This window comes from Triturus cristatus, chromosome 8 (genome assembly GCF_964204655.1).
Source record: "Triturus cristatus chromosome 8, aTriCri1.1, whole genome shotgun sequence".
Classification (NCBI taxonomy): domain Eukaryota; kingdom Metazoa; phylum Chordata; class Amphibia; order Caudata; family Salamandridae; genus Triturus; species Triturus cristatus.
In genome coordinates, this window is record NC_140591.1 from 1,496,637,421 (window position 1) to 1,496,654,311 (window position 16,891).

The following is a 16,891-nucleotide window of genomic DNA, read 5'->3' on the forward strand; positions in this document are numbered from 1 at the left end:
GTGCTAGTCATCACCATTGATATTGCCTATACCCCTATTCAAGACTGTGCAGGAGGAGGTCTTACATTGTCTAGAGGGCTCTACCAAGTATGGAAATAACTAGGTTTCGGTCAGCTTGGGGATTTTTATAACCAAAAGACATTAATTACTTGAGAAACGATGAGATTGCAATCTTGCACATTGACTACCGCCCTTTCTTTGAGTTTTCTTCAGCTAGTTAATTTTCTCAAAAACAATTATACTGTGATAGGTGAGGCTGCACGTCAAATCACTATGCAGATGGCAAATAAAATGGTGGGGATAGGGCTGTGATATTGGCTATCACACCAAAAGGCCCATACAGAAGAGATTTTGACAAAAGAGCTCCCGAAAATTTGTGTGGAGATGGGTTGCAAGTTTAATGCGAAAGAATGGCAGCAGCTCAGTGAGTTATCAAATAAAGCACTCAGAGGCGCTAATTTTAAGAGAATGGACTTCTTATCAAGATGGTTAGCATATTATACCCCCCTGAGATTGCATAAGATGTATTCAACAAATCCGAACCAATGTTTTAGATGCAATAAACAGGGTGATGGAGGATGGGTGCACATATTTTACCGATGTAACAACTTACAGCAATTTTGGGAAGATGTTTTTACCAAGAATTCTCTATTTATGTCTTTGACAATTGATCCATCATCTATGTTGGTTTTATTTGGTTTATCTGGGGAGGTGAAATGGTTAACAAAATAGTAGTAGTATTTTAAACTAATTTCCATAGCGGTCGCTTGGCCACTTGTCCTGCAAAATTGTAGAACCGATAAGCAACCTATTATTGATCACTGGATTAATAAAATATGCAGGACTTTCAGATTTGAGGAGGCCTATGCAAAACTTGTTGGGGCTACTGTAAGATTCAGAGCTATCTGGCAGAATTTCTGTACCTATTGTGTAATGGAGGAAAGGAGATTATAAAAGTTGGTGCTTTATAGGAGCCAAACTCTGCATTTTATTTATTTATTAGCTGTTGTTAGCCATATTTGCGCTCTCAATAGTTCTTGATATTGATTTGCAAAATTTGATGTAGGTATTGTTCAGATAATTTAAAAATAGCCACTGCTACAGCACAATGCACTTTGAATAGTTTATGATTTTCTTTTTTTTTTTTTTGCAAGGATAGTCGCACAATGCACTTTCAATAGGTTGTGATTTATATGCCAGGTTGTTGTAGCCATCTTATAGCTGTTAGCTTATCATAGTATTCAATTAAAATGTTTTGCTGCTAGTCTTATGTGCACTTTAAATAGATTGTACTGCAGTTTGATGTATCTATTGTAGAACGTAGTTGTCGATTATACAGTAACAATTAGTGGCATAAGTATTCGTGGGGAATTACTGGGAGTAAATTAGAGCATCCACCATAGTTTAATACAGGTTACTGAGAAATATGTTATATATTCTCCACATTATTTTTTATTGAGTGCTTGTATAGTTGCTAATAATCAAGATCTATTAAAGTATCTCCATGTAATCTAGTGCTGCTAACTATTGGATAACTGCTATTTCCGACTCTTCTTATTTATTCTGTGATGCCATGTATTATGTCTGCTTGTTTTCAGTTTTTTTCCTGTTCTAATAAAAGAAAACTTGATATTGAGCATATATAAGTTTATGTCAATTCACTTCCAGTGTTGGTTTTACACAAACATTGTCAAGCGGGACGTGGTGCAATTCATTGTCTACATTACTGATATTAGTTGTCACATAAAAGACACCTACTAGTGGGCCTTCATGACATGACCCCAAAATTGTCCTCTGGTCAAAAAGTATGCTTCCCAATTATAACCCAATATGTGGCATGGCACATACCTGTCTTCCTCTTTAATGTCACGTTATAAATGTGTATGGTAATCAATGATTTAAAAACCAGTATCTCATCACCAATAGCTTCAAATGTATATATTATATGTATCCATATAGATGTCCTAACTTAATGCCGGTTATACTTCCATCCCAGGATTGCTGTCTATAAATCTCATTCACACGTTAATTTCTATATTCCGACTTTGTAAATCCCAATATCTTTCCTCAATTAATGTTCACCATCTTTATTTCCAAAGTAATTAGTTTCTTCATTCGGCTGTATTGTTTGCTCCCATAATATAGAATCACATATGCTAAAACATCAGAACTTGTTTTCCATTTCGTATTCCAATCTTTACCAATAAAGTGCATTATCTATCCTTTGACCTCCAAACTTATCGTACCTGTTGATCGGACCCCCAGTCCATGTCCTCCCAGTGTTTGTATCTCCTGCTGCACTTGCGTGGTTATGCCGGAAGTGATACTTAACCACAGGATAAATGGTAGCTACTGCGTTGTGATGCACACCAACTGGACCAGGTATGGGCGCCATCTTGGGTGTGTTTATACGTGTACGGACTCCGCATCTTATCTAAAGAGTCTCTACCCCAGCCAGTGTATGCACCAAATCTAAGAATGTCCACAGTTGACCCAGTTTGGGCAACAATCATATGTGACTCATTTGAATTCCATAAGTTCAACACTGGCCACCTGTTGCAGTTAGCATAACGTGTAAAACAGACCAATAAACCATCTTGCAGTTTTTGTATTTGCCTATTAATCCACCATTTACATTGATTCTAAGAATAATAGACATGTATAGACAGAAACATATAGGCATGTATATGAATATGCGTTCTCAGCAAATATCATAGTCAAGAAGCCAACAACTATGACCTGGACAGACTACACCCTCGTCACTTTACGTATACCCATCATGCACCATCACAGACCTACCACCACTGAAAATGTCCACCAGAGCCGGCTGGTACTCGAAAGAACTGGTGAAAAACCACATCACGCAACTGGAGTCCACATGGAGATCAAGCCAAGACACCACAGATAGATACATCTTCAAATCAGCCCTAAGCCGCTACCACTAGCTGATACAGAACACTATGTTGTGTAGTTCCTATAAATCTATATAGGATCTGCGTGTTTAGACAACATAAACTAAGGAATTGGTGTCCAGACTGATTCCTGACACCCCTGGAGGACATGTTAGTCTTTAGACCAGCTAGCTCACAGTGCCACTATAAGACCCCAACCTTACCAAGGAGCGAATAGTTTCTGACAACTATCGAACATGACAACCCTGACCCCTCAGGGATCGTGGAAACAGTACAGAACGTTTCGCTCAATCATTTGTGCGTACTTTTGTCTCAGAGAGATGCACAGAATAAATGATGGGGACATTTTCAATAAGGATTTATTGAACATGCGTCATTCTAGTATAAAATATGTGTGCTACAACAACCATTAGACAAAAACAGATATATACAATTATGACCACCAGCAGAGTAAAGAAAAGCTAAAATTCTTCCATGGTGCTAAAACAATGAATATATGCAGGCATATAGATACATGAACGTAATAATGCGTACTCCTCCGATGCAAACCCTAGCTAAATGTACCAAAGTGTACCTAGCATGTATGCAGGTGTAAAGCCAAGAATCCCCTTAGGATGAAGCCATCCCCATTACCTGATGTGGTAGAGCGAAGGACCCCGTCTTGTTCTCAAGAAGGACACCTCGCAGGGATGTCAGGCCACTGAGTGCTGGAGTGTCTGCGTGCAGGAACCTCAGAGTCTTGCATCAGCATGGATGTCTTTTTCACCCCTGGTTTGCCCAGAGAAGATGTAGTGCTTATATACCCAAAAGGTACCCTCAGGGGTTCTCCCTAGAAGTGTACCAAGGGCATGTTGGGCAAGGATGATGATAAAGGTGACCCTTATACAGAGTTATTATGCAGAAGATGGTAATCCTGCTATGATGCTGAGAATCCTCATGCATAATATATGAGGCTTTTTTTCAAAGAAAACCACAACAAAGTCATGTACCATCTAACTAGGTAAAAGATAAGCGTCAGACCCGTATGTAGAACAATGGTAGGGCAGATATAGGTAAAAGGTTGTGTAGGGTACATTGGGGTTCATAACAACTAAGCCCACAGCTTTTGCAGATTGCATTGCTGACAGCACTTACAGTAGCAGGGACATCTTCACCATTATCAAAGATGTTACTATGCCTACTGCCACCTCCAGTAACATTTCCTCGTCACAAGAGATTGGCAGCAACTATTGGAATTCTTATGTATCAAACTCATCTCCATATACAGCAACTTTGACCCTCAAAAAACCCTCCTAACAACCAGTGAAGCACTAACACCGAACCTCAATGCCTCCATTGATTCAACAACATTCCCAGACATTAGAAACATGTCACTATCATGCCCTTGCTCAAGAAAACCACCAATTGACACTGCCTGCTTCGCAACTACAGCTCCTTGATGCCATGCAGTCTGGATTCAGGCCCAACCACAGTACAGAAACACCACTCATTGCTGCCACAGGCAACATCCACATGATCCTTGACAGAGGAGACATGGTAGCCCTCATTCTTCTGGACCTACCTGCAACATGTGACACAGTCGCACATCACATACTCATCAGGTTCCTGAACAAGTATGGCATCCTGGGATTGGCTCTCTGTTGGATCCGCTCCTTCTTAATGAATAGAACAAAAGCTGTTACGCAAACACCTTACTCATCGGAAGCCTTCAAACTCACAGTACATTGCTCAACTCCAAACTCTTCAACACAAACATGGTCCATCTGGGCAATGTCATCCGCACACACAAGATCAACATCCTTTCCTAAGCAGATGACACACAATTCATACTCTCCCTCTCTCCAAAGACCCCAATACAAGAAACAAGTTCACTGCCTACATGAACAAAGTTGCTAACTGGATGAATGCCAACTGTCTTAAGCTGAGCCCTGACTAGACAGAAGTAGTGACCTTCAGCAAGAACACCTTACCATGGGACTCCAACTTGTGGCTGGCCAAACTGGGACCCACACCGAAACCCAGGACTCATTCCAGGAACCTCAAAATAATAATTGACATCAGACTGGACATGACTGCACAAGCCAATGCCATCACTGCATCCTCCTTCCACACCCTGAAGATGCTGATAAAGATCTTCACATGGCTCTCAAGTAACACTAGAAAAACTGTGAATCACACCCTAGTCATCAGCAAGTTGGACTATGAAAACACCTTCTATGATTGGATCACCAAGCAACTGACTAGAAGAGTGCAGATGTTCCAGAACATGGCAGCCAGACCCTTCCTCAACCTCCCAAACAGAACTCACATTGCACCACAGCTCGGGGAACTACACTGGCTTTGAAACACAAATGCACTCAATTCAAACTCCTCACTCACACATTCAAGGTACTTCACAACTCAGGCCCCAACTATCGGAACAGTCACATCTTCCCCCAACCATCAAACCATTGCTGCACCACAGGAGTCCTACTAGCCAATATCCCACTCATACACAGACCCAGATCAGGAGGATGCGTATTCTCCTACATCGCTCATAAAGCATAGAATAACCTCCCACTCCACATTAGAGCTTCTTCCTCCCTTCTTGAACTCCACAAGAAGCTGAAGCACCGCACCTGCTCAGAATCAGTGTACCCTCACAGGTGGTAGTGCACGTTTATAAATATAGATAACATAACAATATATTAAAAACAGTGCAATCATAAAACAATGTATATACAATATATCTCCAAATATGTGCATATCCATTATAATGTTTGAATGCCTAGACATATGTGTGAGTGTGTGTGTGTATAGAGTTGTAAGTATATATATGCATAGAATATTTATAGGTATGACATTTACAAATAGTGCATTTTCCACACAAACTGAAATCTGCAGACTCTTGTTGAATAAATTTATATAAATGTTATAAGCTTTTTGAAAGAGTGATTGAGCAAGATCTTTTACAGTCTTCTCACTTATTCCTAATGTGGATGAGCAACCTTCAGCTTTATACTGGAGTCCTTCCCAGCATACTCTCTCAGGCTGCATGTATAACCAGCAGAAATCCTGCACAACATGTACAGCTTGATGTTAGAGAGGTCTTTTGCTTGGTATGTACTACTTAAACAGCAGCCAACAACTGTATAGGTTCAGCAATGTGTGAAACACTATAGGGCATATTTACAAAAATTGCTGCTAAGCAGTTTTCACACTGTTTAGGGGCAATTTTTGTACTGCTGCTGATCGCCAAATGCTAACACTATGTTTGTGACGTATTTACAATACGTAACTACGTAGCGTTAGGATCAGCTTGTGGGCCCAAAAAATGACACTATCTCTAGCATCGAGGTGATAAAAATGTTTTCTGTTAGCGTGTAAACATTTTGGGCCGACCAACTAGCGGTAAAAACGCTAATCAACCCAGCATCACTTTTCCGCGTCTAGCAGCAAAAAGAGCTTACAAATACACCACTAAAGAAAAAATAAAACATAATTCCTGAATACAGAATGGAGCAGCCAGGACCAAGTTCAGCACAGGACAACAACCAACCTCAACACCCCCAAAAGCCAGGATGGCCAGCCAGAGTCCCAGGGAAAGAAGAAGAGTAAGCACAGATTCAGTCAAGAGGAGAATGAGATCATGATTGCGGAGGTGACGGAGCATCAACACCAGCCCTTACTCACCTCCTAGGTAGCATTGGGAACCAAAAACGCTATATGGCAATCCATTGTCAACAAATTGAACTCCATCGCAGAAGTTAAGAGGAAAGTGATGAACTGCAAGAAGTATTGGCATTATGCCAAGTGCAAAACTAAGCAGAAACTGGTGAGCAATCGACAACCAGCATTGCAGACCGGAGATGGCAGTTCAGTGCAGTTTGTTTTAATTTGTGTGCCGCAAATGGTTAAGAGTTGAATTTCCATTGACAACTAATGTACTTTGTGAGTTTTTTATTTCGATTTGTATTTGTGCCATTTTTTTTTGCTGTTGCATGCCTGGCAATAATATGGCTAAGGCATATGATATATGTTGTGTATATGGCTTTCATTGGTCAGATGTTTTCCATATCTTGTATGTGTGACTACATATGTGGCCCATTCCAGTAAGGTGTCTACCACTGTCATGGGGCTGCGACACACACATATGTGTCACCAAGCATGTTATACTTGTGTCAAGGCACAAATGCCATTGCGACATAAATTTTGTGTATATTCTTGTGGTGTTACCTTTATTTATACCACCTTGTTCATAATTTCCTTACTACAGCAGTCCGCTACAGCAAAGGGCTGGGCAATCGGTGTCGGGTTGGACTTTCCACAACAACATCCATAGCTTTTGATGACATATCATAGATTCACATATCTGGGGCTGTGTCAAATTTTACAGCTCTGAAAATGCCACATTAGACATGCAACACTCGGAAACGTTCTTAGTTCTTGTGCATGCTGCAGCACACATGGATGAGGCAAATCTCCTTTCTAGATTATTTTTGTGCTGTAAGGTATCCCTTCATGCACAGAATAAATAACTATGCAGTGCAGTTACTCTTGCTACAAGGCACAAGTGTCCTGACACTGCCCAGATTTGTTGGCACCATCCCAAGGCCACGCACAGGAATGCACCATAAATAAGATACATATGCCTCATCCCTGTGTGTTGAGACAAGTCAAAATGCCATGCTACTAAAGATTGCACAACACCAGCCTCAGATATTGCATCATAGATTACCCCTAACATTTCTGATTGGAAATGTGGTGTTTCAGTTAGTGAGTCATGGACATGAAAGTGGATGTGTGTGACCCTGTGAGACGACACATGGTGGTGCACGGTGTCCACTGTAGGGACACTATACCGAAGTTAGTAAATTTGTGAGGTACACAGAACCACTGAACAAGACTCCTGCATGCACTGCAATGCACGAAAACTTGGGGCCAGTGTAGGCCATAGCTTTGACAGTATTTGATATTCATTCATTGTGTTTCTGCATTGGCAATAGCAGTGCAGAATTCCTCTATGACATTCACAATATGCCCTTGGAGACGCCGTTGTTAACTGTCAGGCTTATGTTGCCACCCGGGACACTGGGGATGAACCTGGAAAAAGGATGCCTGTGATGCTCCTGCCACTCTGACTGTGGTTGGTTGAAAAATTGCTGATGCCAGCATGTGGAGGACAGCGAGTAGCTTGGTCTGTGGAGGGGTATTGCGGCAACTCTGGGATGTGGGCTACAGGCCAGGCGCTATCTGGTTCAGGAGGCAGGTAATGGATGCCTTCTTAAGCATGTAATGGGCTATGACCTCCTCTTGGCAGAAGTGAAGGAGGGTGATACTCTAGCAGTAGATCTGCTCCCTTCAACAACACTGCTGTGGCTGAGGTGGTGGTTGTCATGACCCTGCTTTACCCTGTTCTTGCACAGTGTGCACACTCACATTTGTCTAACCTAAAGTGTAAATAGTGCTAGTATTATGGAACTGTTGGTAGTTTAATTGTCCCAATGTATCATGTGGGCTATGATCTGAGTAATCCCTGGTGGCAGTGGTTGTTCCATCATTTACATGTTTGTGCACTCTGGATTTGTCCAACAATGATTGTATACACAACAAACATTAGTTACGCAAAAAGACATTAAGCATGTTGCATTCACAACCATGACACGTGTCCACACAATCATAGACATGCACAGATGGCCTATTTGATTGTGACACATTGTCAGCACACCGCCACCTTCAGCAGCTCGACAGCTAGGCTATAAAAGATGCTCAAAGTATCTGCATGCACTTGCCCTTGTCAACGCCACCTTACCTGAGTGCCTCCTTTCTTCAGTGACGAATATCCGGGCAGGGCGTCTCTGCTCCCCCAATGGTTTCTGGTTGTGCAACCCGCCTTCTTCCATGGTTCCCAATGGCTCCGGGGAGTTTATGGCTTTCCACGGTTCCCTGTCTCCAGCTTTCTGTTGCTGATGGGCCAGTGGCACAATGTGCCATGGCATAATTACAAAGCCACGCAAAGCCACTTTATGTGGCATTTAATGGCCTTGTAACTATGTGCCTCTTTCATGCAGAACATTGCATGAAAGGGGCATTCCATAGGTGTTCCCATATAACACCCTTGGAATCTGAAGCATTCCCAGATTTACGAGAAATCGCAAACCTGAGAATGCGTCAGAATCTAATGCCCCCGCCCCAGGGGAGGCTTAAGGGAAGTGCATTCCTGCCCTTTTCTATTGATGCAGGGTAGAGCAACAAGATTCCTTGCAGTGCCGCCCGGCACCAATAGCTCATGAATGAGGCCCCTATTATACAAGTGTGTTAGCATCATTTTAAAGATGAGGTAATTCCTAGCGGTAGTAAACTGACACTAATGTGACTTAGTGGCAGCATTTCTTTTTTAACGATGTACAAGGAAATTCTTGTAAATATAGCGTTGTGTGGTTAGTGGATTCTTTACATGGGAACGCCAAGCCGTCATTCTCATTTTTGGTAAGTCATGCAAAACCGAATTGGTGCTGTGACAAGATGCTGCTAAATCTGTAAAACTGTCACTAACGGGGCTTTGCTGCAACTTGAAAATATGGCGATAACAAAAAAGCCACCGTAGCATCAAAAAATTGAATTAAATCCTTGTAAATATGACCCTATATTCTTTCCTGGAATATAAATCTAGGGGACTTTGGCAGACTCCTTTTTGCATGGCAGTCTAAATTTAGAACAACCAGTCATAGTCTGTACGGCCCAAGGTAATTTTGAAGAGTTTTTGATCTCTGCTCTTAACATATGGAAATCTGGGTGTTGTCCAAAGTGTATGAGTAGACCAATTAGACTGTGATGTTGATCTGTGCAATTTTAATATGAGCAGTGTAAAGCCCAAATATGTTTCAACTCCCCAAGTGAAATGTGAGTTCACAGATGAATCCTGGAATGAGGCCCCAAGTACGTCCATTCTCCATCAGAAATGTTTAGGCATGCAAATTTGTTTGGGGCACCATTTCCTCAAAGATCACATCATACACAAAAACCTGGAATCATTCAACAGGGAACAAGTGGTGCCAAAAGCACATATTGCCACAGTAGTTCCAGGCACTGAAGGGAACTACTTTATGTGAATATGTGCTCATTGTGAGAAGCCAGAATGCCATCATCCACAGTAAAGTTAGCCTATGGCTGAATGGGCTGGCCCGTTGCTCCATGCTGTGTGCTGTAGTGGGCCACAAACAGTAGACCACTAGATGAAGAGGGCTGGCTGAAAGGCTCAGTAATTCCTACATAATGGCATCACTTACAGTGAAGGAAATGGCTGTGGTAGGCTGATTCAATTCCTCCTCAGCGATCAGCAGGAATCTGTGGCAGAGTGGCATCATTAGAAAGTAGAGGCTCCCTCCTTTCAAATGATGCCCTTCATATAACTCCTGCTACCTCGGAGGTAATAGAAAACTCCCGGGCAGGAGCGATCATAAACAAAATGACCACCTCAATTTTCCCTTTGTTGAAGGGCATTGAAGCCTTCAGGGAGACAACAACCCACCTGCCCCAACACCTGTACAGGGAAAAAGTCATTTTTGAATATATGCCCATGTTGGCTTGACCCTTTGCCTGGGAGCTGACCCTGCTATAACAAAAAATCTTCCCTAGTGTTTAATGGGGATTCTTGTTCAGGGACTATAGTTTGGCCACATTTGTTAGCATGAATCCATTTAGGAGAGGCACCACTGAAAGGGGGAGATGCTCATCTTTCCAGAAGTGCCTCTCCCATGTATGTAGTTGCTGTAGTGGTTAGAGAAATATCTCTGGATGTTTCCGCACTGCTAACCTCCTGCATGTTAGCCAGGTTATCCGGTGGGTTAATGAAGTCAGCACAGTGTATGGCATGCTCTGCGTCAGCCACTCATATTTAATTAGATATGGGAAGCATTCGAGGCAAACATCACACATTCCACCATGGAGTTGAAGATATTCACCTTCTCCATATTATAAAGTTAATGCTGAGGATCTAAACATCTCATCCTCCACTCCAGAGGAGTTAACACTCCTAAGGCGCACTTTATCAACAATGTACAATGGCCTTCATAACATAAAATAAAATGTTGTTTGTTAATGAAGGAAATGCTTTTAGAAAAAGGCGAAAGAAGGCTGCAAATTTGGTTTGCAAAAGGTTATTTTTAGAAAAGAAAAGGTATTTGTATTTAATGGATCACTGACATATTATCGACTACAAAAATATAGACTTACAAAAATATCGATGCCAAAATATAGAATACCAAAATATCGACTCCCTATCTCCAAACAGGAAAGTACAAAAATATAAAATCCAAAATATCGTTGTAAATAATATAGTTAGTCAAAATATTGAATTGTTTAAATGTTTTAAAAGTAATATAAAATTTATGAAATAATACATATAATTAACTGACACATACTTAAAAATACTTAAATAACATTAAAATTAATAAATATTTAATGTAAGTAAAAAAACAAATTAATACATATATATTAACGTAATATTTATTACAAATATTCAATATTTTCTGCGTAGGATAGCGGGCGGGTAAAATTTACTATTACCACTCCAGTAAGTGCAATAGTAGGGAAAGCGTTGGATAGCGGGAGGGTAAAAATTACTATTCCCACTCCAGAGAATGCAACACTAGGGAAAGCGTTGTATAGCGGGAGAGTAAAAATTACTATTCCCACTCCAGAGAGTGCAACAGTAGGGAAAGCGTTGGATAGCGGGAGGGTAAAAATTACTATTCCCACTCCAGAGAATGCAACAGTACGGAAAGCGTTGGATAGCGAGAGGGAAAAAATTACTATTCCCACTCCAGTGAGTGCAACAGTAGGGAAAGCGTTGGATAGCGTAGGGGTAAAAATTACTATTCCCACTCCAGTGAGTGCAACAGTAGGGAAAGCATTGGATAGCGTAGGGGTAAAAATTACTATTCCCACTCCAGAGAGTGCAACAGTAGGGAAAGCGTTGGATAGCGTAGAGATAAAAATTACTATTCCCACTCCAGAGAGTGCAACAGTAGGGAAAGCGTTGGATAGCGGGAGTTCAAAATTTACTATTCCCACTCCAGTGATTACAACAGTAGAGAAAACGTCAAATGGCGTAGGGGTAAAAATTACTATTCCCACTCCAAAGAGTGCAACAGTAGGGAAAGCGTTGGATAGCGTAGGGGTAAAAATTACTATTACCACTCCAGAGAGTGCAACAGTAGGGAAAGCATTGGATAGCGTAGGGATAAAAATTACTATTCCCACTCCAGAGAGTGCAACAGTAGGGAAACCGTTGGATAGCGGGAGGGTAAAATTTACTATTCCCACTCCAGCGAGTGCAACAGTAGGGAAAGCGTTGGATAGCGTAGGGGTAAAAATTACTATTCCCACTCCAGAGAGTGCAACAGTAGGGAAAGCATTGGATAGCGTAGGGATACAAATTACTATTCCCACTCCAGAGAGTGCAACAGTAGGGAAAGCGTTGGATAGCGGTAGGGTAAAAATTACTATTTCCACTCCAGAGAGTGCAATAATAGGGAAACCATTGGATAGCGTAGGGGTAAAAATTACTATTCCCACTCAAGTAAGTGCAAAAGTAGGGTAAATAATAAATTAATATTTTGTTAAAAATTAATTAATTATTAATACCAAAACAAGTATTACAATTAATTACCAATCACACAAGATTTAATAATTGATTATTTATAAATACCAATATATTTTTGTTTAATTAATTACCTATTAATAATTAATTAACAACCAATTGTTTTTCAATAACAAACATTAATAAATGCTAATAATACCAATTAATCATTAATTAATAATATATTGATTAACGATATACACAAATTATTTAAATAATTAATTTTTTACAATTATATTACTTCCCACCATATTCCCCTATAAACACACTACCCGCTACAAATATTAAATGAATACAATTAACATAATTATCAATTAAACAATTAATACAAATTAATTACCAATTAATACAAATTATTTACCAATTAATAATTAATCAACAACCAATTAATTTTCAATACCAATTAATAATTAACTCATAACAATTAAATTACTTCCCACCCTATTCCCCTATAAACCTACAACCCGCTACAGAAGTAAAACGCTAAATTAAATTAAAAATTATTAATAATTCCTATAAATTATTATTTAATGTACTATAATTAAATGACTTCCCACCCTACTCCCCTATAAACCCACAACCCGCTACGGAATTAAATTACACAAAAATAAAATAACATAAAATTAATTACTTTAAAAATATTCTAACATACATTACAATATTAATACATACTTTTAACACCTATACTAACACTTAAAACACTATAAAAAATTCGATATTTTTAACAACTATATTATGACTGTCGATATTACTTACTTCTATATTATTGCAATCGATATTTCTTACCTGTTTTTCGATATTCTTCACCACTATATTTTGGCAATTCGATATTCTGTCCATTCTATATTTAAAACTCGATATTCTGTCCACTCGATATTTTTTTTTCGATATTATGTCTATTTACCGTATTTAATATTGGCTCCTTCAATATGAGATTCACAGTAATATGTAAGGAGCATGTTGTTTTATTACATTTACATTGTGACATACACTGGTTAACAGTCACCAAACGTGGTACATACTAGAGTCGGGTTGCTAAAGCCATTGTGGAAAACCTAGGTCCAAACAGAAATTGAAAAGAGTAATTGAGTGGACTCAAGGAACACCACTATGAAATTAGGTTAAGAAAATGTTACTTAAAGAAGTTCTTGATAAAAGATATTCACTATATATCTAGTATATCAAGAATAAAATCAGTCCCAAAAATACTCTGAATGTACCAAAAATGCTACATTATGCTAGCCAGCACCTCCTGCAGGGGTATGAAATCCCCAGATATCATCCATAGCAAGTTATTGTCTAGCTGTTTAAACTGCAAAAAGTGTTGTGTCAAGGGGGCCTTTTGTATTCCGCAGCCATTTTTGCCCTCATGTTGATTTATTCTCAGCTTTGCCTTCTCTGTAGTGTGCCCAACAAAGAGTAACTCAACTCAGTCAAGCAATGGCACAAATTACATTGATGCTGTTAGAATTAGTGTGGGTTTATAGGGTGTTGTGTAATACTGAAACATCATTGGTGCCGATTACGATCCGGCAAAAACCGGGTACGAACCGTCGGGCGGAGGCTTTTTTCCGTCCGACTCGTACCCGGTCGTAAAACTTTACAAACATGCAATCACGATTCGCACGGAAACACCATTTCCGTACGAGTCGTACAAAACACCGGCCGACGAAAAGATACATACAAATGGGATCCGGGGAATGCGCCGACGTGACGTCGGGACGCTCTCAGGCCGCGTTTCACGAACCAGGAATTACGATTCGAACCGACAGCAGTCCGGACGGCAATATTTTTACGGCGCCCAAAAAGTGCCGGAAATGCGAAGTATGGCGCGAAATGACCAGAGTAGGTGGCCCGGTAAGCGCCGTACCCCCCCCAGCCCCCGCATGTACGCGCCGCCCCCCCCCCCAGCCCCCGCATGTATGCGCCATCCCCCCCCAGCCCCCGCATGTACGCGCCGTCCCCCCCCAGCCCCCGCATGTTCGCGCCGTACCTCCCCCAGCCCCCGCATGTACACGCCCCCCCCGTGTATGTACACCCGAGTACGTGTCGAACCCCCCCATGTATGTACACCCGAGTACGTGTCGAACCCCCCCGTGTATGTACACCCGAGTACGTTCGAGTCGTACCCCCACCCGTGTATGTACACCCGAGTACGTGTCGAACCCCCCGTGTATGTACACCCGAGTACGTTCGAGTCGTACCCCCCCGTGTATGTACACCCGAGTACGTGTCGAACCCCCGTGTATGTACACCCGAGTACGTGTCGAACCCCCCGTGTATGTACACCCGAGTACGTTCGAGTCGTACCCCCCGTGTATGTACACCCGAGTACGTGTCGAACCCCCCGTGTATGTACACCCGAGTACGTTCGAGTCGTACCCCCACCCGTGTATGTACGCGCTGGGGGTACGCACCGTACATACACGGGTGGGGGTATGACTCGAACGTACTCGGGTGTACATACACCGGGGGGGGTCGACACGTACTCGGGTGTACATACACGGGGGGGTTCGACACGTACTCGGGTGTACATACACGGGGGGGTACGACTCGAACGTACTCGGGTGTACATACACGGGGGGGTTCGACACGTACTCGGGTGTACATACACGGGGGGTACGACTCGAACGTACTCGGGTGTACATACACGGGGGGGTTCGACACGTACTCGGGTGTACATACACGGGTGGGGGTACGACTCAAACGTACTCGGGTGTACATACACGGGGGGGTTCGACACGTACTCGGGTGTACATACATGGGGGGGACGGCGCGTACATGCGGGGGTTGGGGGGGGACGGCACGTACATGCGGGGGCTGGGGGGGGACGGCGCGTACATGCGGGGGCTGGGGGGGGACAGCGCATACATGCGGGGGCTGGGGGGGTACGGCGTGTACATGCGGGGGCTGGGGGGGTACGGCGCGTACATGCGGGGGCTGGGGGGGGACGGCGCGTACATGCGGGGGCTGGCGGGGACGGCGCGTACATGCGGGGGCTGGGGGGGGTACAGAGCGTACATGCGGGGGCTGGGGGGGGACGGCGCGTGCATGCGGGGGCTGGGGGGGGGCGGCGCGTACATGCGGGGGCTGGGGGGGGGTACGGCACGTACATGCGGGGGCTGGGGGGGGTACGGCGTGTACATGCGGGGGCTGGGGGGGGTACGGCGCGTACATGCGGGGGCTGGGGAGGGTACGGCGCGTACATGCGGGGGCTGGGGGGGACGGCACGTACATGCGGGGGCTGGGGGGGGTACGGCGCGTACATGCGGGGGCTGGGGGGGGACGGCGCGTACATGCGGGGGCTGGGGGGGGATGGCGCGTACATGCGGGGGCTGGGGGGGGACGGCGCGTACATGCGGGGGCTGGGGGGGACGGCGCGTACATGCGGGGGCTGGGGGGGACGGCGCGTACATGCGGGGGCTGGGGGGTGGACGGCGCGTACATGCGGGGGCGGCGCGTACATGCGGGGGCTGGGGGGGTACGGCGCGTACATGCGGGGGCAGGGGGGGGGCGGCGCGTACATGCGGGGGCTGGGGGGGTACGGCGCGTACCGGGCACCTGTTTGGACGTCTTCATGGTTGCTATTGGAGTTCGGTGCGGACGGTCTTTTAGCCATACGGTTGTGACATCGGACGCACGGGATGGATCGTGATTCCTCGGTCGGACTTGACTGTTCACGTTTGTACGGTAAATCGTCCGAGGACGTGTCGGACACATTTTCCGACCCGAGGACGTGTGGGGACTAATTCCCAAGGCGGTTCGTATGGACTTTTTACCATGCGAATCATGATTGCCAGTTCGTACGGCACTTGTATGATTCGTACGGTAAAAAGACCGGATACGAGTCGTACGGGAATTTTTTTTACCGGATCGTAATTGGCACCTTAGTGTTATTAGTGTGTGCACAAACAACCCAGTTGGCAGATGTGAAATCACTTGCAACTCCTGGAAGGTCCAATGTTGCTGTCAAATAACTAGGCCTGGTAGCATGGGCTTAGACTATTTGATTTTCAATATGCTGATTTCTTTTAAAAGGAATTAGTTTATTTTTTTCAATTTGCACATTAAATTGTTACAATTACATAAAAGTATTCTTTTGATGACATTTTTCAAGGAGTTAAAAGTAATGTCATGAATCTTATGGTTTAATAATTTCTCTCTTAGATAAAACCAAACATGTTTCTTTGCTCACTTAACCAGCCAGCAAGAATAGCCTCTCTTGGTCAATCTTTGGCAGAGAGTCTCTGATTCCAAAAATTGTGAACTTTGATATTCACAATTATCTTGTAAGAGCAAGATTTGCCTTAAAAGGAGTCTATTGCAAATGATATGAAGATGGTGGATTTCATGCTGT